The 23907-nt window shown below is 41.5% G+C and overlaps 1 long non-coding RNA gene across 2 annotated transcripts; it reads right to left on the reverse strand.

The window, feature by feature from the left end:
* Positions 1-6607: 6607 nt before the first annotated feature.
* LOC127523976 (uncharacterized) lies at positions 6608-23610 on the reverse strand. Of its 2 annotated transcripts, XR_007932986.1 has the most exons (5): positions 23470-23610; positions 7685-7864; positions 7282-7356; positions 7144-7182; positions 6608-6694 (listed from the first exon to the last, which is right to left on the reverse strand). It is a non-coding gene; the product is annotated as an uncharacterized LOC127523976 (long non-coding RNA). The 2 variants fall into 2 exon arrangements; XR_007932985.1 differs by lacking the exon at positions 6608-6694 and having other exon boundaries at positions 6719-7182.
* Positions 23611-23907: the final 297 nt, after the last annotated feature.

Genomic DNA, 23907 nt, shown 5'->3' on the forward strand with positions numbered 1-23907 from the left:
CCCATTGAGGGGGAGGAAGAAGAGCACAACTGTGTAGCTGCCCTAGAACAAGTTTGTACACCGCGCCCTGATCTGTTAGAAGTGCCTCTACAAAACATTGTATGTGTATTGAAGAATGGGGTCTGGTTGGGGCCCAACAATAAACCATGTCTTCCAAAGCATTTTTTCCAACATTATGCTAAATTGATACATGGGAAAGACCATGTATCAAAAGGGGCAATGATACAGGGTATTACAAAACTTTGGTTTACAAAAGGGTTTGCTGCTTATGCTGAAAAATTTTGTCGATCTTGTATGATCTGTTCCACACTCAACACTGGCAGGGGAATAGCGCAACCACAAGCTGCACACCCACCGCCAGAGAAAGCATTCGAACATTTAATGATGGACTTTATAGAGCTAACACCTAGCGGAGGAAAACAATATTGTTTAGTCATGGTTGACATGTAATTAAAATGGGTTGAAGCCTTCCCCACATCTAAACAAGATAGTGCTGCAGTGGCAAAGGCCCTGCTGACAGAAATAGTTCCGAGATGGGGAATACCAGGCAAAATTAGTAGTGACAATGGCACACCATTTGTGAATGAGGCAATTGACCAGATGGGAAAGTTTTTAGGCATAAATATGCAGCATTTTTGCTCTTATCACCCAGCCAGCGCAGGAGCAGCGGAGAGGTCAAATTATATATTAAAAAACAAATTGGCTAAATGTTGTGAAGAGACAGGGCTACCTTGGACCAAGGCCCTGCCTATTGTGTTAATGTATATACGCATGCGGCAGAGATCCAGAATTAACCTGAGTCCCTTTGAAATTTTGTTTGGCAGGCCTTCCTCCATAGGAGTGGGACCAGCACCTCGACCACTTCCTTCTACATCCCTGTGTGAACATGACATGTTGCAGTATTGTCAATCTTTGTCTGCTGTTCTGTCTCAAATATCTCAGCAGGTAAAGAATGCTCTTCCTGAGCAGGCGAGTCATCAAGGACCTGAGGAGGGAGCACTGGAACAGTAAGAGGTAGAATGGGTCGTTCCAAGTCCTGCTAACCATGTCAGTACAGGCCAACGTGCCGTGGGAAAGAGTTATACCACTATCAGCAGAAGAACAAGGTCTGGAGTCAGTCCACACGCTGTGGAACAGAAGACATCCATTTTATCCAGTGGGGGTGCAGTACTACCAGAGAATCCTAGGACGAGAAGGGGTAAACAGGATCAGACACACGCTGTTTTCTGACTCAGCTATTCTATCAGTGTTCTCTCTCACTAGCTGGAGAGCATTGTACTTATTCAAAGGACAAACAGCAGTGTTGGCTCTGTGTACCCCTGGCTGGAGACCGCAAATAGACAGAGAAACAGGAAAAATCATCCTGACTCCCACCGACCTGTTGCATGAACATTGGCAGTATTTAACCGCTTGGTATCCTCTGAACTGAACTGAGAATGGAGAGAACGAGGCCATGGCACCCTATAAGACTTCCTGGCCTCTGTGGACTGAGAGGTACCACATGCTTTGTTTTTGCATTGACATTATTAATTAAACTGCCTCTGACCCTGGTGAAAATAGATGCGCACAGAAACAAAACACAGCCACTTTCTCTTGACAATAATACGAGACCAAAAAAAAAAGTCAAAAGCGGAAGTGAACACTGGTTAAATCACCCAGATCCACCCCACCCGTATGCCAACAACATGTGGTGGAGATTTCTGAACCACACAGTAAGGTCATCAAGAGGAGGTGGTGATTGTTATGTGTGTGTAGAACTGTATCACAGCACTCTGGCAGAAGTATATTGGGCCACAGGCTTGGGAGAAGGTCCACTGGAGGAATGTGCTCTAGCAGTGACAGTGCGCACAGGCTGAGATGACGAAAATGACACTTTCACACAAGAATGTGGAGACAAGACTCAAGTTAATGGCACCGTGCAAAAAATTAAAACGACAAGAAAGGTATTTGGTAAGGCTGCAGTAGTCAAGACTGTACCAAGTAATTTGACCTGTTACCAGAGAACCTCTGGAACTGTTGCCCTAGGACATGTTCCATTTAGCAAATGTCGCTCCCTGATAAGAGAAAATGAGACTTACAACAGAAATAGCTGTTACTGTTGCTTAATATGCCTCAGACCATGCATCAGTCATGACATGAAGCCATTAACTGCATTAGTGTGGCACTGGTCAGACGATAACACAAGGGCAAAATGTGCTATGAATTGTACCACTCCCATAGTGCCAGGCGAATATAGTACAGGGGTCACAGAAGGGTGGTACTGGCTCTGTGGACAAAGTGCCTACACTCGCCTACCAAGACATTGGACTGGCACGTGCGCTATGCTAAAATTAAACGGTGGAGCAATTATAATAGGAACACACCACCTTGTAGCTAGTCAACAACCAAGAAGGCATCGGAGAGCTGCAGGGAAAGTAAAGAACCGTGGAAAGACCAGCAGCTTATCAAGGGACAACCCAGTTCCGCAGGAACACAGACTATGGACTAAGGTTGAAAGGGTTTTTGAAAGTTTGTTTGCATCAGTGGGAGTGGCCTCTCTGCAGATTGAAGTTGAGGTCACCAGATATGAATTGATCTCATTTATGAATACCACTGAGGTTGTGCTGGAAGGAATAAGAGAGGAATTAAGAGGCCTGAGACTTACTGCCTTACAAAACAGGTTGGTATTAGACCAGCTAACGGCCTCACAAGGGGGTGTTTGTGTAATGGTTGGTACTACATGTTGTACATATATTCCAGATAATGACGAAGACGGCCATTTAATTGACGAGGGTATTAAAAATATTAAAAATATGGTTGAAGCACTGTCTGACAGAGAAGTAAATGGGGATGATGTATGGAATTGGGCGTGGCTGACTGGGCTGATAAAAAAGGCTGAATATGTAGGTGTCATAGTTATGTGTGTCATCTTGATAATATTGATATTGATGTGTGTTTGGCCTTGTATTTTGAAACTAATAAGAACCACTGTATCTAATCTTGTGGGTTATTAAATGATCAGACTGAACAATGTTGATGAATTTCCTGATTTGTATCGAAGACCACCCTGGGTGCCAGAAGGGCCCCATGGCAGAGAAACTGATAATGATAACTGTTATTCAGAGGATGATGAAATGTGAAGAGGGTCAAAAACAGCTGTCATCCATGTTACGAGATGGCGTACAAGGAGAAGGAATGTTTTGAAAGAATTTTATTTCAATTTTTTTAATTTTAAGCTTGCTTGAAAAACCAGAGATGTCTATGTCTCGAAAAAACAGCAGATTGCATTTCCTTCCTTCTAAAGAGTGATGATGTGTTTTAAACCAAAATGATTAACATATCTGATGAATGTTAGAGGGAATGTAAAAACTTTAAGGTGATTAAGAGTAATCAAAAGGGAGGAGTATGTAGAGGAATTTTTATTGTTTATGATTTATTTTCTGTTTTATGTGACATTTAAAACAGCTTGTTCAGTGGAAAATTACTGCTTATGCTGTTGTATTTTAAAACTTACTTCTAACAGACAAAGGAAGTGAGGAAAAGGTGCAAAAGAGAAAAAAAAAATGTTTGTCTAGACAGCTTGGTGTTCAATAGTGCATCTGCTAAATTTTAGACCCATTTACTCTTTTTTCTTATTCTTCTGATCCGTATATGGTAACGTGTTATGATTGGTTTGGGGTAACAAGGAACAATAAGAGCGGGTATATAAGACAGCCAGCACTGGATGTGTAATGATGGGTCAACAGCGTGAGGATCCATTTGCAGCTTTTATTCAGAACACAGCACAGTACAAACAAGGGCAAAGCAATAGCGTAAACAGGGACAGGCAATGGTCGAGGCAGGCGGCAAGAAAACAGGGTCAACAACAGGCAGAGATCGGGGCAGGCGGAAAGCAGTACACAGTCCAGTAAACAGGCAAGGATCGAGGCAGGCGGCGGAGATTCACAAAAGAGTAAGCAGTCCAAACAGTAACAGATAAACAGTCCACAGGGAAAACGCTCAGAAATGATCCCCTAGGCAAATCAAGACTTCGCTGTGTCTGCGTGCGTGTGTCTGTCTGTCTGTCTGTGTGTGTGTGTGTGTGTGTGTGTGTGTGTGTGTGTGTGTGTGTGTGTGTGTGTGTCTCTGTCTGTCTGTCTGTCTGTCTGTCTGTGTCTGTGTCTGTGTGTCTGTGTGTCTGTGTGTGACTTAAATAGTGTGAGTGTAATGCAGTGCAGGTGCGTGAGCAATCAGTCTCAGGAATGAGGGCCCATGGGTAATGTAGTCCGAATGGGAAATGATCAGAACTCCGGTGACGGCTCCCTCTGGCGGCCGGGAGGAAGAGCCGCGGGAACCGTATTCGTGACAGGATGAGGGTGTTCTTCTCTGTGGAGCTCTGTGTCTGCATTGAATGACCTCTTGCAAGAATAAAATCAACAAAGACATCTCTTGAGTGTTTGTTTCATTACATTCTCACCACTAAACAACAAAGGATTTTTTTTTCCACGACAGTACACTGTACATTCTTTACTTCTGAGTGCATGGTTCTGTGAAACACACACACACACAGAAACAAACACACACACACACACACACGTAAAAGAATACATGTTTATCTATCTATCTATCTATATATATATATATATATATATATATATATATATATATAAAGTATTCAATGTATTGGGACACCCCAAAGTATTGGGACACCCCTCCAAATCATTGAATTCAGGTGTTCCAATCACTTCCATTTCCACAGGTGTATAAAATCAAGCACCTAGGCATGCAGACTGCTTCTACAAACATTTGTGAAAGAATGGGTCGCTTTCAGGAGCTCAGTGAATTCAAGCGTGATACCGTGATAGGTTGCCACCTGCGCAATAAGTCCATTTGTGAAATTTCCTCACTTCTAAATATTCCACGGTCAACTGTTAGTGATATCATAACAAAGTGGAAGCAATTGGGAAGAACAGCAGCTCAGCTACGAAGTGGTAAGCCACGTAAAATCACAGAGCGGGGTCAGCGCATGCTGAGGCGCACAGTGCGTAGAAGTCGCCAACTTTCTGCAGAGTCAATATCTACAGACCTCCAAACTTTGTGTGGCCTTCAGATTAGCTCAAGAACAGTGCGTAGATAGCTTCATGGAATGGGTTTCCATGGCCGAGCAGCTGCATCTAAGCCTTACATCACCAAGTGCAATGCAAAGCGTCGGATGCCGTGGTGTAAAGCATGCCGCCACTGGACTCTAGAGCAGTGGAGACGTGTTCTCTTGAGTGACGAATCACGCTTCTCTGTCTGGCAATCTGATGGATGAGTCTGGGTTTGGCAGTTGCCAGGAGAACGGTACTTGCCTGACTGCATTGTGCCAAGTGTAAAGTTTGGTGGAGGGGGGATTATGGTGTGGGGTTGTTTTTCAGGGGTTGGGCTTGGCCCCTTAGTTCCAGTGAAAGGAACTCTTAATGCTTCAGCATACCAAGACATTTTGGACATTTTCATGCTCCCAACTTTGTGGGAACAGTTTGGGGATGGCCCCTTCCTGTTCCAACATGACTGCGCACCAGTGCACAAAGCAAGGTCCATAAAGACATGGATGAGCGAGTTTGGTGTCGAGGAACTTGACTGGCCTGCACAGAGTTCTGACCTCAACCCAATAGAACACTTTTGGGATGAATTAGAGCGGAAACTGTGAGCCATGCCTTCTCTCCAACATCACTGCCTGACCCCTAAACCTTGTGGAAAGCCTTCCCAGAAGAGTTGAGGCTGTTATAGCTGCAAAGGGTGGGCCAACTCCATATTAAACCCTACGGATTAAAAATGGGAAGTCATTAAAGTTCATGTGCACGTAAAGGCAGGCGTCCCAAAACTTTCGGCAATATAGTGTGTATATATATATATATATATATATATATATATACAGTCATGTGAAAAAGTGAAGACACACAATTAAGTTCCATGGTTTACTGTATCAGGGCATAAAAAATCATCTGTTCCTTGGCAAGGCTTAAAGTTTGGAAAATAAGACATTAGAAAACAATAACATCACATATCACACTTTAATTTAACAAAAAATTGGGCAAAAATGGAAAAGACATAGGGGAAAAACTTAGTCACCAGTAAATATACAACAGAATGACTGAAAAATAAAAGAATGAAGGTGTTGCATCCCGATTGAAATGCTGTGGTGAGAGCTGTGCATTAACAAATGCCCACAAACCTCAATAAACTGAAACAACTTTGTACAGAAGAATGGGCCAAAATTCCTCCAGAATGATGTGAGAAACTGATAAACTCATACAGAAAATGATCACTTGAATTTATTGCTGCTAAAAGTGGAATTGAATCATAGGGTGACCTTAGTTTTTCCCCCATGGTTTTTCCAATTTGTCTTTATTTTTGTTATTTGAATAATGATAGGTGTGATATGCCATTTGTTGTTGTTCATTTAAGGTTGTATTTTCCAAATTTTAAGACCTGCCAAGGACTAGATGATTATTTATGTCCTGATATGGAAAACCATAGAATTTAATAGGGTGCCCTAACTTTTTCACATGACAAATATATATATATATATGATGATATATATATATATATATATATATATATATATATATATATATATTCTTTTTTTTTTCTTCCCCTATTTGACTTACTGATTTCTGACTCTTTGATAGCAGCAAGCCCCCAGTTCCTGTGATAAGCATTCACGTTCCTGTAATTCTTTATAAGGTTCTAATTTCTGTTGAGTAATATAAATCCAGTGTTACTTTAAAACCAACATAAAATGGTTAAATCAGTGTTATTCAGCAACTACACTTGACAAAACTTTACACCCATTAAACTTACTCTATCCAAACGTCTTATATTGGTCAACATTAGAAAAATTATTAAAAATTATTAAGTAATTGCAGGTGAGATTTCTTCCACTACGAGCTTGTCAGCAAGCTGTCCTTCTGTAAGAGTCTACCACCAGATTAATAAAATAGGATGCAAGTATTAGCTGTATAAGGCAACAAGGCATCTTGGAACAAGTTGCCCATAGCTAACATTTGAGAAGAAATGAAATGAAAAACAGAAACTTAACATTAACACCTTTGAAATAGTACATGTAGACATTATATTCAATATTACATTGAACAGACATTGGCATGCATTGTAGTAATCCTGCTGATTATGGTTGGGTACTACCATTCTCTCTCTGTCACATTGTTCCTCCTCCGTTGAACTCTGTACCATAAATAAAAATGTATTATGTATACAAATATTTATATATAAATAATATTTCTTTTGTAAATGTCACTGTATACATTCTTGAATAATTCATACTTCAGCAGGAGTGTCATCACTGATTTTAGTAATTTCAGTTGACCCTTCCATCACAGGTTTATGTTCTGTTGGAGTCTGAAAACAAGTTTAAAAGATATTGGATGCAGGAATCAATTGTTAAAAGTCACAATTTACCATTGCAAACATCATTCTACAGAATACTCTGGTATTCTGTGCCTATACACTGAAAAAAAGTGATACTTTGGACAAACTTAAAAAAATTGTTACAGCAAAATCGTAAATTTAATTTGAGAAAAACTAAAAAAATTGGCTGTAACAAATTAGAGAGTATTTTTTAAGTTGGCCCAACTATAATTTTTTACAGTGTAAAATATAATTTATAATAATAAGTGTATAGCTAATTTAGAATAAATACTACATTTGTATTAAAGTGGATACTTACCCTTACAAGCACGATGTGACCCACAGTACAGTCTATTGAGAATACACTTCTAAAATCTTTGACGGTTGCCTGTTGGTCCCCAAAGCCTGGCTTTTTAGTTCCAGTGACTACCAGTGATTCGATGAAAGGAAACAAAATGATTTCTTGACGTGAGATGATGTCACCGCAACAGCTTAGTATCTGATTGTGAACAAAGACATGTAATTACATGGAGCAACTGAATAATTCCAATTAAACAGTCAAATACATAAATATATTTAACTACAAGTATATTTCATTATTTGTGTTTATTATGTCAACTTCATATCTTCATTCCTATGACAACATAGAACTCTATGTTTATTACAACATGTAGACTCTAACTATGTTTATAACTCTTCATCATTTTCAAAAAGGAGATTCTTGCCTTTCATCACAAAGCAGAACTGATGAAGGAAGCATTGGTGGTATAGTATAATGCTATAGTGAAATTGCTCATAATGTTGCATGGTGACAGTCAAATACACTAGGAACAAGGTTCCAGTTAAAATTTGAACACACCCTCAAAGGCAGCGGAGATATAGCGCCTCCATTTGGGCCAATAGTGCAATTTCTCATGTAACTGTATGTCGTATCTCTCAGAATCATGGGATCATAACTTCATAATGCTACAGTAAAATTGTTCATAATGTTGCATAGTGAGAGTCAATTGGGCACAAAGTTGCAAAGTTGGGCACACTGGACATAAGACACCAATGAAACTTTAACAACCCTAAATGGCTCAACAATGTGATGGCTCTTCAAACTGTATTGTGAGATTGGGTCCATAACTTCAAAATGGTACAGTAACCAACAATGCAAGAGTTCTTTTGATTCAGTGCAATTTAATTCACATTCACTTGTATAACGCTTTTCACTATACATATTTCAGAGCAGCTTTACAGAAAATGCATGTTTCTATGTTACAAAATCACAATAGTCTGTTACGAGATGATATCAAAAAGAATAGTTGTAAGATAATGCATTTAAGCAATTCAGTGTGCATTCGAAGCAACCTGATAACATGATAATGTTGCATAATCATCCATGTTTGATGTTCTGGAGTCCTTATTCAAAGATGTTGGGTTATCTGAAGTCTTCGTTCATAACAGGCTGGATCCAAGCTGGAGCTGGTATAATGTCTAGTTACCTTGTGATATTGAAATTTATAAAGATTGTTTTAATTATTTTATTCAATTGATTCATTAATGCATTCAAAGGATGATGTGCAATAATTAAAGAATGATGTAATTACTTTTTATATGCCTTTGTAATTTTACAGCCATTTTCACTTATATTTCAGTGGCATTTACATTTCGAAATAGTGTATTATTCTTTTCTGAAAATAGACACAATACTGGTAGCAACAGGTCCCCTAAAAGGCGTAGGGGAAAAAAGCACGTCCATTAAGCTGAAATGTTCAATAATTGAAAATTAGCCTATACTGTAATTTATGTGCCTTTATATTTTTACAGTCTATTTTCGGTCATATATTAGTGTTATTGGCATTTCATTAGTTTATTCTGAAAATAGACACAAAAGCATCATGATCCCTTAAAAAAGCGTGAAAAAGAGAAAAACCGCACGGTACCTAAGTTGAGCGTGAATAAAGAAGCTAAAGACACGGAAGCGTCGTGTCTTTTAAGGTGGACCGGATAGCGTCAATAAGAAGCTGCGAATAAGAAGCTGGATTCACCTCGTGGTAAATGTGACGTTACGTTTGTTTGTTTGTTTACCAGCTTTTTTATTAAAGTCTTTCCGTGGTTGAAACACTGATTGAGCGCGATTGCACGAGACATGATACGGATTTCGGTAAGTTACTGTATCTTTTTACATACCTTTAGATGATCACTCATGCTTATTTCGCGCTGTAACTAGTATTAAAGCGGAGGAGAGGATCAGTTCACGTGCGCTTCATGCTGCCGCTTCTCTTAAAGGGATAGTTCACCCAAAAATGAAAATTATCCCATGATTTACTCACCCTCAATCCATCCTTGGTGTATATGACATTCTTCTTTCAGACGAATACAATCAGAGTTATATTAAATAATATCCAGGCTGATCCATTGTTTATAATGGGAGTGGATGGAGCCCCAAATTCTAAAGACAGAAAAAATGCAGCCATCCATTATAAAAGAAGTCCACACGGCTCCGGGGGGTTAATAAAGGTCTTCTGAAGCAAAGCGATGCGTTTGTGTAAAAAAAAAAAATCCATATTTAAAATTTTATAATCTGTGATCTCTAGCTTCCGCTAACTGTCATACGCGCATTCACGAGAGAGTGGCGTCCCAGCTTATGACGTAGGACGCAGGCGCAGTGTGAGCTCCGGTGATAATATGCTAGTCTCGCGAGAACCAAGTTGTGTACTCTACATTTTATTAGAGTTAAAATGGTGATTTCTTGTGAATATCCTGGTTGCTTCAACAAAGCTAAAGTCTTGAGATTACGTGCGCCAACATCAAAGGGAGACGCACCATTAACATTGCACAAATTCCCTGTAAAGGATCCTGAACGATTGAAGCTATGGCTGCTCGCTATTCTCTGGAATGTAAATACACCCGTGGAAAAATTATCTAAACACGTACTGTGCAGTCAACATTTACGCTCCGAGGATTACAAGACAGAGAAGAGTGGAAGTACAAGACGAGTTCTGAAATCGTTAGCTGTGCCTATACATGCGCTGTTGTTTCAGCCAAACGAGGTATATTGTCAAAAAAATACTGTAATATGATTGCTATATAAAGTTTTTAAGTAATCGCTCATGTAACTGTTGTAAAGTTTTTTTTTTTTTTTTTTTTTTTTTTAATTATTATTTTTTTAATCTCTACATGCAATTTAACATTTAAAAGTAGCCCAACGCGGTATTCCACCACCTGACTGAGTGAATACAGCTAGCCCAAACCTATAACAACATAATATTTACACACACAAAAATACTTACTCCACAGACTGTGTATCACCAGGTCCTTCAGGCCTTGGTCAACACCTCCAGTTTATACGAGGTAAGGAGAATACTACTTCAAATACACTTTGATTCAACAAAGGCAGAAAGCCTTCATATTGTGTTACAGAGCAGCGCTCAGTCCTCTCACCGGCAGCATATAAAACACACACAAAAAAAAATAATGTGGCATTCCAATCGCCCATTCGTGGCAGCAAACATTCTCAATCTCTGTTGTATAGCTTCGCATATCCTGCATGAGCACCACCACGGCGGCACTTTACGGCTGCGACACGGCTACCAGTGCTGATCCGTGGCCACTAGTCAGTGCTTGTGTTTACACCAGCCGCGGCACGTTTCAGAAGCGGCTCGCAAAAGATTCATGCTATGTTTCACGTACAAGTATGAAATTCGGTAGACACATGTAACAGCCCAGTACCTACAAAAAAGTCCCTGGGAGCAAAATCTGAAAACCTGACAGGAAGTGAGGTTTTGCCATTTCCAGATGTTGTACTTTAACAAACTTCTTCTAGAGCTTTAGTCAGATCAACATCATATTTGGTCAGTCTAATCTAAAGGCCTTTGCGACATTAAATTGCGAAGATCTTGAGTTTTAGCTGAAGGGCATGTTTTATTAGAGTGTTGGCCTGAAGACACCTACATGTAAATATTCAGTTACAGTCATAGCACCACTTGCGGGCAACAGGAAATTACATGTTTTACACTGTGATTAACTCCTTGTAGAGATTTAACAAGATCAACATCATATGTTGTCAGTCTAATCTAAAAGGCCTTAGCAATGATAAATTGCAAAGATCTTGAGTTTTCTTTGAACAGCGTCTCTGTGGTGGCCTGACAAAGTCTGATGTTTCGCCATGAAATAGGAAGCTGTTGTAACTCAGGCATACAATGTTCACACTGCACCAAACTTCACATGTTTGAGAAGAGTCCTGACCTAAAGACATCTACATGCAAATATTCAGTTAGTCATAGTGCCACCTGCTGGCAACAGGAAATGGCATGCTTTACACTGTCATTCACTCCCAGAAACACATTAGAATATGCCATTAAGTACCAAACATGCTAGAAACATGTTAAATCATGCAGACACTTGGCTAAGTGCTAATGTATGTGATTAACGCCACGAAATAGGAAGTTGTTTTAACTTAGGCACTTTTAGATAAAATACTTTGGAGATCAAGTATTTCGAGGAGATCTTTCAGGTTGAGCGATCTGGCACAGAAAAGCTGGTATACCAGGGTACCAATGAATAGACAGACACATAAAGTGCAGTTCAATCATGGCACACAATTTATTGTCCAGGGGTACATTATATAAGAAGAATATAAGAAGTGAAACTGACAGCTCGGTAACTAAAGTACAAAAAAGGTAAGGGCTGCATCCTTTTAGGATGTACAGAGAAAGATCACATGATGTCTGAAGAAGACAGAGCACATGATGTTCTTAGAATCTCACAATGGCCACTTTAAGACAGAATGTCTTACCTATGGAACATCATTGTGCACATAAGAGCTGATTATTGTAGACATACACACACATATACATATCCTTTTTAAACACGTTGAAGGTTCCCTTTCATGGGAACATCGACGTTGCGTTGAATCGCATTGGGATCACTTCTGCGTGATTACGTCTTGAAGCACTCGTGAAATCGAACCAATAGTGTGACGGGACGTCAGACCGGGTGACGTCATGGACCAGGAAACTATAAAGCACTCCTGAGAACAAAGAACGCCAGCTTCTGTGTCTTCAGCAGCGCTCTGTGTTTCGTGTGTCTTATTTGGTGTTGTCTGTCCGCTACACATACAGCAAACAAAAATATCTCTTCGTCCAAGGACAAGAGTATTTTTCGTTATCACCAAGCATATATATATCATAAATATATATATATATATATATATATATAAAAGACACTTATTATGGCGACAAGCAAGCAGCAGTTTATCAAGTGTGTTCCTCCCTGCCCTCGCTTCATCACGGGCGGGGATACACACGAGATGTGCGTTGCTTGCTTGGGAGTGGAGCATGCCCAGGCAGCTCTCGAGGGAGTTGTCTGTGTGCATTGTGAAAAACTGACGCTCCGTACACTCCGTTCACGCCGGGCGTTCTTTGACAAAGAGAAAGAGGCACTCCGTGGTGGCCACGGAGAGGCACTTATGGTTAAATCTAAAAAGCGTGCTGCTAGATTCGCCATTGTCTCCCCTGGGCCTCTTCAGCGATTCAGTCACCTCGGTCGTTGAGAGGTTCCAGGAGGCCAAAAAACAGTCAGCGGCCTTTCAAAAGTTCCTCCCTCGCCGCTCTCTCCCCGCTCAGCAGCCTCGGCCATCTACCAGCTCCTCATCTGCGCATAGAGCGCAGCAAAAGCAAAGTGTCGCCACCCGTGCTCCCCCGCAAAGATCTTGGGGACCGGGGCGGGTGACACAGTCGAAGCCTTTCAAGGGTAAGACAGATCTGCGGACTGTCATTATCGCGAGGAAGGCTTCGAAGAAGTCCTGACGCCAGTGGCACAGGACTTCCGAGGGCAGCCCCCTCCGGAGAGGGTCCTGTATTAAAATCTATAAAATTAACCCCTCTTCAGTGCCCTCAGAGGGCCGTTCTGCCAACCCTGCCACCTCGCGTGCTTCAGGGCCGGCCAGCGATTGATTCGGCTGTTCCCTGCCAGTGCGCCACTTCAGGGCGCCGAGTCAGATGCTCAAATAACACCAGAGGCCAGTCTCGAGAGACTGGTTCCCTTAGTAGAATTTCTAGAAGAATGGAAATGTCTTCCCAACATTTCTCGATGGGTGCTGCTCACGATAGAAAAGGGTTACAAAATACAGTTCGGGTTTCGCCCGCCCCAGTTCAAGGGGGTCCTTCCTACAGTGGTGGGCCCCGAGCAGTCTCTGGTTATGGAACAAGAAGTTATGACACTCTTGCAAAAAGGAGCTATAGAAAGTGTTCCTCCTCCCAGCAAGCAGTCAGGGTTTTACAGCCGTTACTTCATCGTTCTGAAGAAGGATGGAGGGTTGCATCCTATTCTAGATTTACTCATGTTAAATTGTTCAGTGCAAAAGCTCAAGTTCAAGATGCTTACACTCAAACAGATCACCACACAGATCAGGTCCGAGGACTGGTTTGTGACAATAGATCTGAAAGACGCTTACTTTCATGTGTCAATCCATCCTTCGCACTCGATTTTCCTCAGGTTTGCTTTCGGGGGCGAAGCTTAGAGACTCCAGGGCATCCGCGTGCTAAATTATATCGACGATTGGTTGATTCTAGCTCAATCAGAGCATCAAGCAGTTCAACATCGAGATGTAGTTCTGTCACAAATGAGAAGGTTAGGGCTGAGACTCAACGCCAAGAAGAGCATACTTCTTCCAGCACAAACTACCAACTATCTAGGGGTAGTCTGGGATTCCACCACGATGCAGGCACGTCTGTCTCCTGCTCGGGTGAATTCCATTCTCTCAGCCATGAAAGGGGTGAAATTAGGCCAGTCACTCACTGTAAAACAGTTTCAGAGACTGTTGGGTCTGATGGCAGCTGCGTCCAACGTGATACCTTTTGGCCTGCTGCACATGAGACCCTTACAGTCGTGGCTCAGGACCAAGGGGTTTTCTCCGAGGGGAAATCCTTTCCGCATGATCAAGGTCACGCGGCGATGCCTTCGTGCCTTAGTCATGTGGAAGAAGCCTTGGTTCCTGTCCCAGGGACCTGTACTGGGAGCTCCTTGTCGTCGCGTAATGCTAACGTTGGATGCGTCTCTCACAGGCTGGGGGGCGATCATGAGTGGTTGCTCGGCTCAGGGTCTTTGGGAGGACCATCATCGTTCCTGGCACATAAATCGGCTGGAAATGATGGCGGTATTTTGAGCACTCAAATACTTCCTCCCAGACCTGTGGGGCCACCATGTGTTAGTTCGCACGGACAACATGTCGGTGGTTTCCTACATCAACCATCAGGGTTGGTCTCGCCAGTTGCGCAAGTTAGCCCATCAGATCCTCCTGTGGTCCCAAGGGAAGCTCCTCTCCCTGAGAGCAGCTCATATCCCGGGGCATCAAAATGTGGGGGCAGACATCCTGTCGAGACAGGGGCCGAGGCCCGGGGAGTGGAGACTCCACCCCGAGGTGGTGGAGCTCATTTGGAAGAATTTCGGTCCCGCAGAAGTCGATCTATTTGCCTCGAAAGAGACCTCTCATTGCCCGTTGTGATATTCCCTGACCCATCCAGCCCCGCTGGGGTTGGATGCCGTGGTACAGACATGGCCGAGGCTGCGTCTGTATGCATTTCCCCCGATTGCTCTGCTCCCAGGAGTTCTGGAGAGGGTTCGCCGGGACGGGGTCCGTCTCATACTAATAGCCCTGTTCTGGCCGACCCGGATATGGTTCTCGGACCTAGTGTCCCTATTAGAAGGCTCCCCCATGGAGATTCCAGTCAGGCAGGACCTCCTGTCTCAAGCGGGCGGCATGATAATTCACCCCCGCCCGGAGTTGTGGAAACTGTGGGCTTGTCCTCTGAGGGGGCCGAGCTCATAGAATCCGGTCTCTCAACTTAGGTTGTGGAGACCATACTCCACTCCAGAGCTCCGTCCACAAGAAAACTTTACGCATATAAGTGGAAGCTGTTTGCTACTTGGTGTAGTCGATCTCAGGTGGACCCGTTCCACTCATCCATCAGTCATGTACTGCAATTTCTCCAAGAAAAATTCTCGGATGGTCTATCTCCTTCTACATTAAAGGTTTATATTGCAGCTATTTCCGCTTATCATGCTCCTTTGGGGGATGTTTCTGTGGGAAAGAACCCCCTAGTTATACGTTTTCTCCATGGTACCCAGAGGCTGAGGCCTGCTGTGCGTGCAAGAACTCCGTCCTGGGACTTGGCCATTGTTTTGGAAGGGTTGGCTGCGGCTCCCTTTGAACCTTTAGAGGAAGTATCTGAAAAGTTCCTCACTTTGAAAACCATATTTCTGTTGGCTACATCATCTCTCAAAAGAATTGGAGATCTACAAGCACTCTCTGTTGCTCCTTCATGTTTGGAATTTGCGCCTGGAATGGTCAAGGCTTTCCTGCATCATAGACCTGGCTATATACCCAAGGTCCCCACCAATGTCCTAGGGCCTATTGTTCTGCAGGCCTTTTGTCCTCCACCCTTCACAAATCCGGATCAGAAAAAAAAAATATCTCTGCTGTGCCCGGTGAGGTCTTTAGACACCTACGTCCACAGAGCTGCCCTGTGGCGAAAGACTGATCAGTTATTTGTCTGTTACGGGTCCCCTAAGAAAGGGGGCCCAGCATCTAAGCAGAGAATGAGCAAGTGGGTGGTTGAGACGATGACGGACAACGTGGTAGGGTATGTTGAAATGCCAATCAATCGACAATGCTTTGGCCAAGAGCTGCGTTACCCTAGACGCGAATGGCGTCCCATTATCACTTTCAATATTGGTAGGTATGCCAAATCGAGGAATTATTTCCTTGGTTAAAATCTTTACCACAGTCTTTGTGTCTTCTTTCACACATGGGAAGGCTTCTGGCCACTTTGAAAATCTATCCACAATTACCAAAAGATATTTTAAATTACCTACTGGCGGCATGTGCATGAAGTCAATTTGCACATTCTGAAACGGTGCATGTGGATGTGGTAGTGCTTCATGTTTAATTGGTCTGTGCGGATTTACTTTTGCACACGTAAGACATGAATCTAAAACGAGCTTAGCAGTTTTGTGTACATCTGCAATACACAGCTTGTGTATGACAAGCCATGGTAATGCCTGATGAGGATTATTAATCCTCACAACGAATACCCACAATGAGTTACCCACAACGAATGTCGGTTTGATTTGGGCCTTTGCTGCTTCTTTGGCTGCTTCATCTGCTTTTATGTTTCCTACGGTTTGTTCATCCCCTGTTGCGTGAGCTTTTACCTTCACTATGGCCACTTTGGAGGGTAACTGTACTGCCTTAGTTAATTATCCTATTAGGTTGGAATACGTTATGGGCTTGCCATCCTCTGTTTTGAAGTTTCTAGCTTCCCATGTTTTGGCAAAATTATGCACCACCCCCAATGCGTACTTTTGAATCAGTGTAAATTGTTACACGTTTTCCTGCCATCAGCTCACATGCTCGAATTAATGCTACTAATTCAGTGGCTTGGGCCGAATTGCAATCCAAGGCAAAAGCCTCTATTATCTCTCCAGTGTCTGACACCACAACATAGCCACAAAGGTAGACGCCATCAGAAGGTTTTGAACATGACTCATCAATATAAATGTGTGCCCCCCCATCCAGGGGCGAATCCATACGATCAGCCCTGGGGGAACATGAGGAAGACAATTCAACAATACAATCATGATCTATTGCAGTATCTACCATCTCAGCCATACCTAAAACTCCTAATAACGCAGGGTTAATGGATGCTGTTGGCTGAATAGTGAGGTTTTTGGTGGCCAGCAGGATTGCCTCGTAACCAGAGCGTCGTTGCACTGTCATATGCTGTGTTTGCAAATTGTGTAGGATAGCTGCTACCTGATAAGAGGTATATAGGATAAATGGGTGTGATAAAACCATTCTCTCTGCCCTCTGTAGAACCAGAGCAGCGGCAGCCACAGCACGAAGACATGCTGGCATACCTGAAGCTATGTTATCTAGTTTCATAGATAGCTACACGTGGAACCATGCTGTTGCAACAGGACGCCAAGTACCACCCCTTCCGCCTCACGGACATGCAAGTGGAAATCTCGGGAATAGTCGGGAAGGCCCAACGTGGGCGCTGTAGTGATAGCTTGTTTCAAAGCAGTAAAGTGTAGCTCTGCCTCTTCAGTCCATTTTAAAAGTGTACTTGGCGGAGCTTTGTGGTCAATCAGGCTTCTCAGGTGCTTGTCATGGACCGCACAGTCAGGTATCCAGGATCTACAATAGTTCACTAGCCCCAGAAAACTTTGAAGCTGCTGTACAGTTCGCGGGGACTTCATTTTTCTGATCATCTGGACCCTATCAGTTGAGATTGCTCGCAAACCTGGCATTATGATGTGTCCCAAGTATGTCACTTTGGACTGGACCCACTGAAGCTGGTCTTTCAAGGCCTTGAATCCGGCTTGGGCGAGCACATTGCAGACAATGATGGAGGCCTTTTCACAGTCCTTTTTTGTCCTCCCCGGAAACCAAGATGTCATCTGCGTATTGAAGCACACAGACTGTAGAAGGCAAATCAGTTATTTTAGCTAATGTTCTTTGCACTGTTGCCGAGAATGTCTATGAAACCCATGTCGTCCTTGTATTGTGACCACAATGATGGGTTAATCATGTGATGTACCATCTGAGGTGTGTCAGACTGTGGTGAGACAGGCTGTGGCTCACTGGGTCCCCCCCATAGGCAAAGGATTCACTGAGACCTGCAAGCTGGACTGGAAGGAAAACACAACTTGTTTATCAATAAATTTAATATCCATGTTCAATTTATGCATCAAATCACGTCCCAATAAATTAATTGGAGCTCCTGGTATAATTGTAAATTCATGAAAAATGTTCTTCTTTCTAAAAGAGGCGTTACGGGACATGCAATGTCAGTTCCTGATATACCCACAGAATTAACTACTTGATTAGAAATAGGACCCTCATAATGTGCAGAGCTCATAGATGTCGCACCTGCTCCAGAATCCAAAAGAAACATTTGTGGCTGACCGTGCACCATCAATGTAATATAAGGCAAATCTTCACTATGGTTTGAAAAAGTTAGGGTCATTATTGATAAATCGGAACTGACAATACTCTGTAGGCTGCCCTATTGCTGGTTATTGTGCCATGTAGTAGGATAGGTGGCTTCTGGTGGTTTATTTGTTGCTGTGGCTTTGCCCATGGCTTCTTCTTTTGCTGACCTTTCCTTGCCCTACAATCACAGCGTACATGACCTTCTCGCCCACAATAGTAGCAGACTATTGCTGAGTTTCTTTGTTGGGCCAAAGGTGATTTCACTTCTGCTTTTTGGTCATGCACTTTCTCTTGAGGTTTCTGTCCTGTAAACACAGTGGTCTCAGTTTTAACTTTCTCAGTTTTAAATTCATCAATTAACATCGCCTCAGTGACATCTCCTTCCAACGTTCTTAGCAGAATTGCTCTGTAATCTGCCCCTGTGAGGTGAGCTTATTTTGTATGCGTTTGCTGAACAGTCACAAATTTACCAGGGTTCTGAGGAGAAGGCAGGCTTTTACATATTGATTCCATGTCAGACATTTTCTGTGGTTTCATAGATATCGCATTTCCAGCTCTTAGCCACACCATTGCATTCTAGCTAGATGCCTCAGTTTCACTTACCTTTTTTTTTTTTTTTTTTTTTTTTTTTACAACTTTCGAATTATTTCATCACAGACGGCGCAGAGGGTTCAGGCATGTATGCTCTTTGACTAAACGTTTAGCCAACTGCATATCTTCCTCTGTAAATGAACCCTCTCATGAATATGGTATTTCAATTTGTGGTTTCATTTGTTCTGACCATCCCGCCATATTACTGACATATGGTTCAGTGTAAAATCCCTGATTATTTCTAAACATCAATTCAATCTGTGTTTCGTTCAGTAGTGGTCGCGAGATTGAACCCCCATCTTCCACTTTAATGTGTTAGTAATTGATTTCAGTGTTAGTATGATTTCAGTGTTAGTATGTTAGTATGCGCGCAGATTTTTCTGTACATGATTGCCCAACCTCAATTGCCATACATGTATCGTATTGTGACCATTGGGTGATTGGTCTAATGTTAGGCTCACACAAGACTTTCCATCCTGATCGCCTCTATATCACCTTCTTTTTTTGGGGGTGTTTTCATCTAATTTTGGGCTCTCACCAAATTAGTCCAGCTCTCGCCAAACTGAATTCGGGGTCGCCCCTAGAACATCTTCTTTTATGTCACAATAAATCAACATGCAATAACAATTGAAATTATTTTCATCAATATCAAATATGAACATTTTTCCGCAAAATAATACACGCTGCCATGATCTGAAGCACAGTGTGATCAGTACTGTACTTCCAACCACCCCAGTTAATAGCTAATCAAAGCTACTGTTGCCAGCCGAAGTGTCACAACAATGGAACCGAAATTCCACTAACAATTGGTGATTCAACCCGATCACTCTTCACGCTAATAGTTAATTAAAACTACTGTTGCCAGCCGAAGTGTAACAACAATGGAAAACGAATTCCACTAGCGACTAGTGATTAAAAAATCTCGTGTTTCAATAGGATCCTACAGGGGTAAGTGCATATTTCCTTCAGGAAATATCCAAAAACACTTACCCCCCTTTTTAATATAGGTCCTCTGATCCCCGGCGTGCTTTTTTTCTTTTCCCAGTTCTCAGGGAGAATCCCTCCTATCCCGGACGAGCCCACAAGACTGTTAGATAAAATACTTTGGAGATCAAGTATTTCGAGGAGATCTTTCAGGTTGAGCGATCTGGCACAGAAAAGCTGGTATACCAGGGTACCAATGAATAGACAGACGCATAAAGTGCAGTTCAATCATGGCACACAGTTTATTGTCCAGGGGTACATTATATAAGAAGAATATAAGAAGTGAAATTGACAGCTCAGTAACTAAAGTACAAAAAAGGTAAGGGCTGCATCCTTTTAGGATGTACAGAGAAAGATCACATGATGTCTGAAGGAGACATGACCCTATTGGAATTGCTCCGTTTATTATTATTATTATTAGGTCCCAAGCCCTGAAAGGGCGAAGGCCCTATTGTTTTCCTTAGGATTATTATTATTATTATTAGGTCCCAAGCCCTGAAAGGGCGAAGGCCCTATTGTTTTTCTTAGGATTATTAGGGCCCAAGCCACTAAGGCGCAGGGCCCTATTGTTTTTCTAAAGAGTTCTATTATTTTTCTTCCATCTGGGGCTTTTTGGGGGCTTTAACATGCTCAAAAACTCTTGAAAATTGGTGCACACATTGGAATTTGTGGCCATTAGGACGCCACAGAGGCTGGGACCCGGGCGTGGCACAGAATGGGGAAGAGCCGGACACCCCCTTGAATGGGGTCCGAAAACTTGGTCCATATATCAGACACGCTCGCATGTATTAGTGTGAAATTCGGTACACGTATAGACCTCATCAGGCCTAACAACTTTTGTGCTCTAAGTTATACGCCAGCTCAATAAGAAGTCAGCTATTATGGGTTGTTTGAAAAACACATGCTCTGAAATCTATATATTCTCTTCCTGTCAGGTTTGGATGATGAAGAAAGGGGCGAGGACCCAACTACAGGAGAATAGGCTTTTATTAATGATAAAAATGAAACAAAAACAAACAAAAACTACCCCAAGGGGGAAACAAGACTATAGTAGACTTGACTTGACTTTTCTTGACTTGAGGGAAACACACACTAGGGAGTATATGACAACAAACCAACACAGGACTGCAAACACAAGGAGAATAAATAGGAGAGCAAACAAGGCAGGTAACAAGGGAGGACAGGTGGGACAAATGAACCAATAATCAGGTAACAAGATGGGCAGGGTCAAGACAATTGACATGAGAGCACATGGCACAAGGAAACACATGACAAGCCATGTGCTCACAACAAACATGACAAAAACACAAGCACATGGCCACTGAAAACAAATGCACAAGACGAGCTCACACAAAACGAGACATGAACACGCAGCTAAAGAGAAACCTCATAAGCCATGTGTTCACACTAAACAAGACAACATAAAAGCACGCAGCCAGTGAAAAACACACAAACTGCGTGCTACACAGCACAAGACAAAACATAACACGAACACACAACCAGTGACCATGCTCACAGACTGCATGTTCACACAAAACATGACATGAAAGCACGCGGCAGGTGTAAACAAACTGCGTGCTACACAGAACAAGACAACACACGCGGACAAAGTGCACGGCCCGAACGAACTCAAAACCAAACGCTTACACAACAGGACAGAGCACACGAGAACGAGCAAATGCTCATTTTGTGCGCACACAAGAGACAAACACACGGAGCATGAATGTCCGAATCCCGACACAAAACCGAAACCAAACTAGACCGAAGTGCCGGGATCCGAACACCACGCCCCGCACACAAGACAACTCACAAGGACAGAAGAGCATACGACCCGAGCAACTTGGAACCGCACACTTAACATGACAAGACGAGACAAGACAAGACAATAGCAGTGTCAGAGCTCTGTCACAAAACCAAGAGTAGTAATTATACTGGGACATATGACAAAAAATGATTAATGACATTGACCTTTGACCTATGACATATGACCTATACCCCTCCCCCATGGGACCACCCAAATATTTCCCCATCCCCCCATAGTTGACCGCTGTATGAACCCCATGACCTTGGGGTTATGGAATTTAAATGGTGGTTGACCTATGGACCTCAATGGGGTGTCTTTTTGAACTTTGAACTCTGATTTTTGAACTTTGACACCATATTTGAAGTTCCTGAGGGTGATTTATGACCGTGCAAATTGGTATTCCTGGGGGTAATTTTCGGGGTCACGCGTGTGTTGAGCAGATGTGTGGCGGCGTCCATATTCCGGCTCATCTCTAATCTTCCAGTGCAAATAACATAAATAAGAAACAGTCGGATCAAAATAACAAAAGAATACACACACACACACATACACACACATTTCAAACAGTTGAGTGAAAAACATTCACTTCAAAAATTTATAAATAAAATTATAACAAGCTGAATAATGACAGTTACTAAATTTACTGAGACCAATTATTATAGTTAAATAAAAATATAATAGCCTGGAAAAAGATTTCCTCCAGCAATGATGTCCATTGGGTAAACAATCGCTTTTAGTTTGAAATATAAAACACCCAAAATGTGGACATATAAGTATAGGAATATTTATTTTAACAATGTCAGTGCAAAAGGGATTTCTCATGTGGACATGTCCAGACATGTTGGGGTTTCCATGTTTTATGCAGGGTTTAGGTAGACTTTTTTCTGTATAATCTGTCCCCATCTATCACCGTAAACTTTCTTCATTTTTTATAATTTAAAAAGTTGTTTTGCTCATGGGAATAAATTATGGTTAGGTCAAACATTTAATCTATTTCTAGACAACATAATCGGTTGCATGAATCACACACACACACACACACACACACATATATATATATATATATATATATATATCAAAAGTGAAAAACATTCTGTTCTTTTAAGGAAGATGGTAATAAATAAAAGTATAACACTGTTAATAATAACAAAGAGTTACTAAATTTACTGAAACCAATTATTATAGTTTTAGTTAAATGAAAATATAAAATTTCTTACTTGTTGATGTTGTCCTTAACATGAAATGGTTTACAAACTATATCATTGTCTCTCCAAGTGACTTGCAACAATGCATGATAGTCATAGAGACAGAGGGGGAGAGCGGTGGTCAGCGGGGGTGGATGAAACATTATTTTGTTCAAGCTAACTTTTATTTTCAAAGCATAAATGTAAAAGTTTAAATGACATCTTTCAAAATTAAACATTTGTTCAAATTAAATCTTTAAATAAATCAAATCTTTGATGTTTTATTTATCAGTGTATGTGTAAAACTGTATGGGTCTCACAAGCCATCTCTCACATTGTGTAACATTTTCAATAATTCAATATGAAAATCACCAAGCTTTTTCAGAGAGAAACAATGATTTCATTTAGACCTTGTGATGCCTCAGGTTAGTTCTATAAAAGGAACTTATCTCTATTTTAAATTGAAATGATTCTAAATATAAATAATATCAAATATGTTGCTAATTTTTTTTAACAATTTAAATAAAAATATATATATATATTTTTAAAAACCTTACATTTTCAGAGCCGAAGAAGTAGTTCCTTTTGCAATGATAAAAAAATAAATAAGTAAAAATAAAACAAAAAGCATTAATAAAATAAAATCATTCATAAAACACCCCCAGATCCTCCCAGGAATAAACTCCAGTGTGAATGAGAGATGGGAGGGTGGAGTCAGACAGATAAGCCTCTGTCACAGTGTATGTTAAGACAGCTAACACCATTCCAGAGTGTTTTTGTACTAAATTTATTTCAAAGTACAATCTTAAAAGTTTAAAAATAGTCTTTTAAAATTAAAATATTGTTTAAATTAAATCTTTAAAGATTTAATAAAAATCAAATATTCTTCTTAGCAGTCTACAGTATCAGGATAACATCAGATGTCAATGGTAGAAATGATTTTGCTTAAATTTAACCTAAGTATAATTTTTATTAAACAACGTCTGTTCAAAAAA

This window comes from Ctenopharyngodon idella, chromosome 12 (assembly GCF_019924925.1).
Source record: "Ctenopharyngodon idella isolate HZGC_01 chromosome 12, HZGC01, whole genome shotgun sequence".
Lineage (NCBI taxonomy): Eukaryota > Metazoa > Chordata > Actinopteri > Cypriniformes > Xenocyprididae > Ctenopharyngodon > Ctenopharyngodon idella.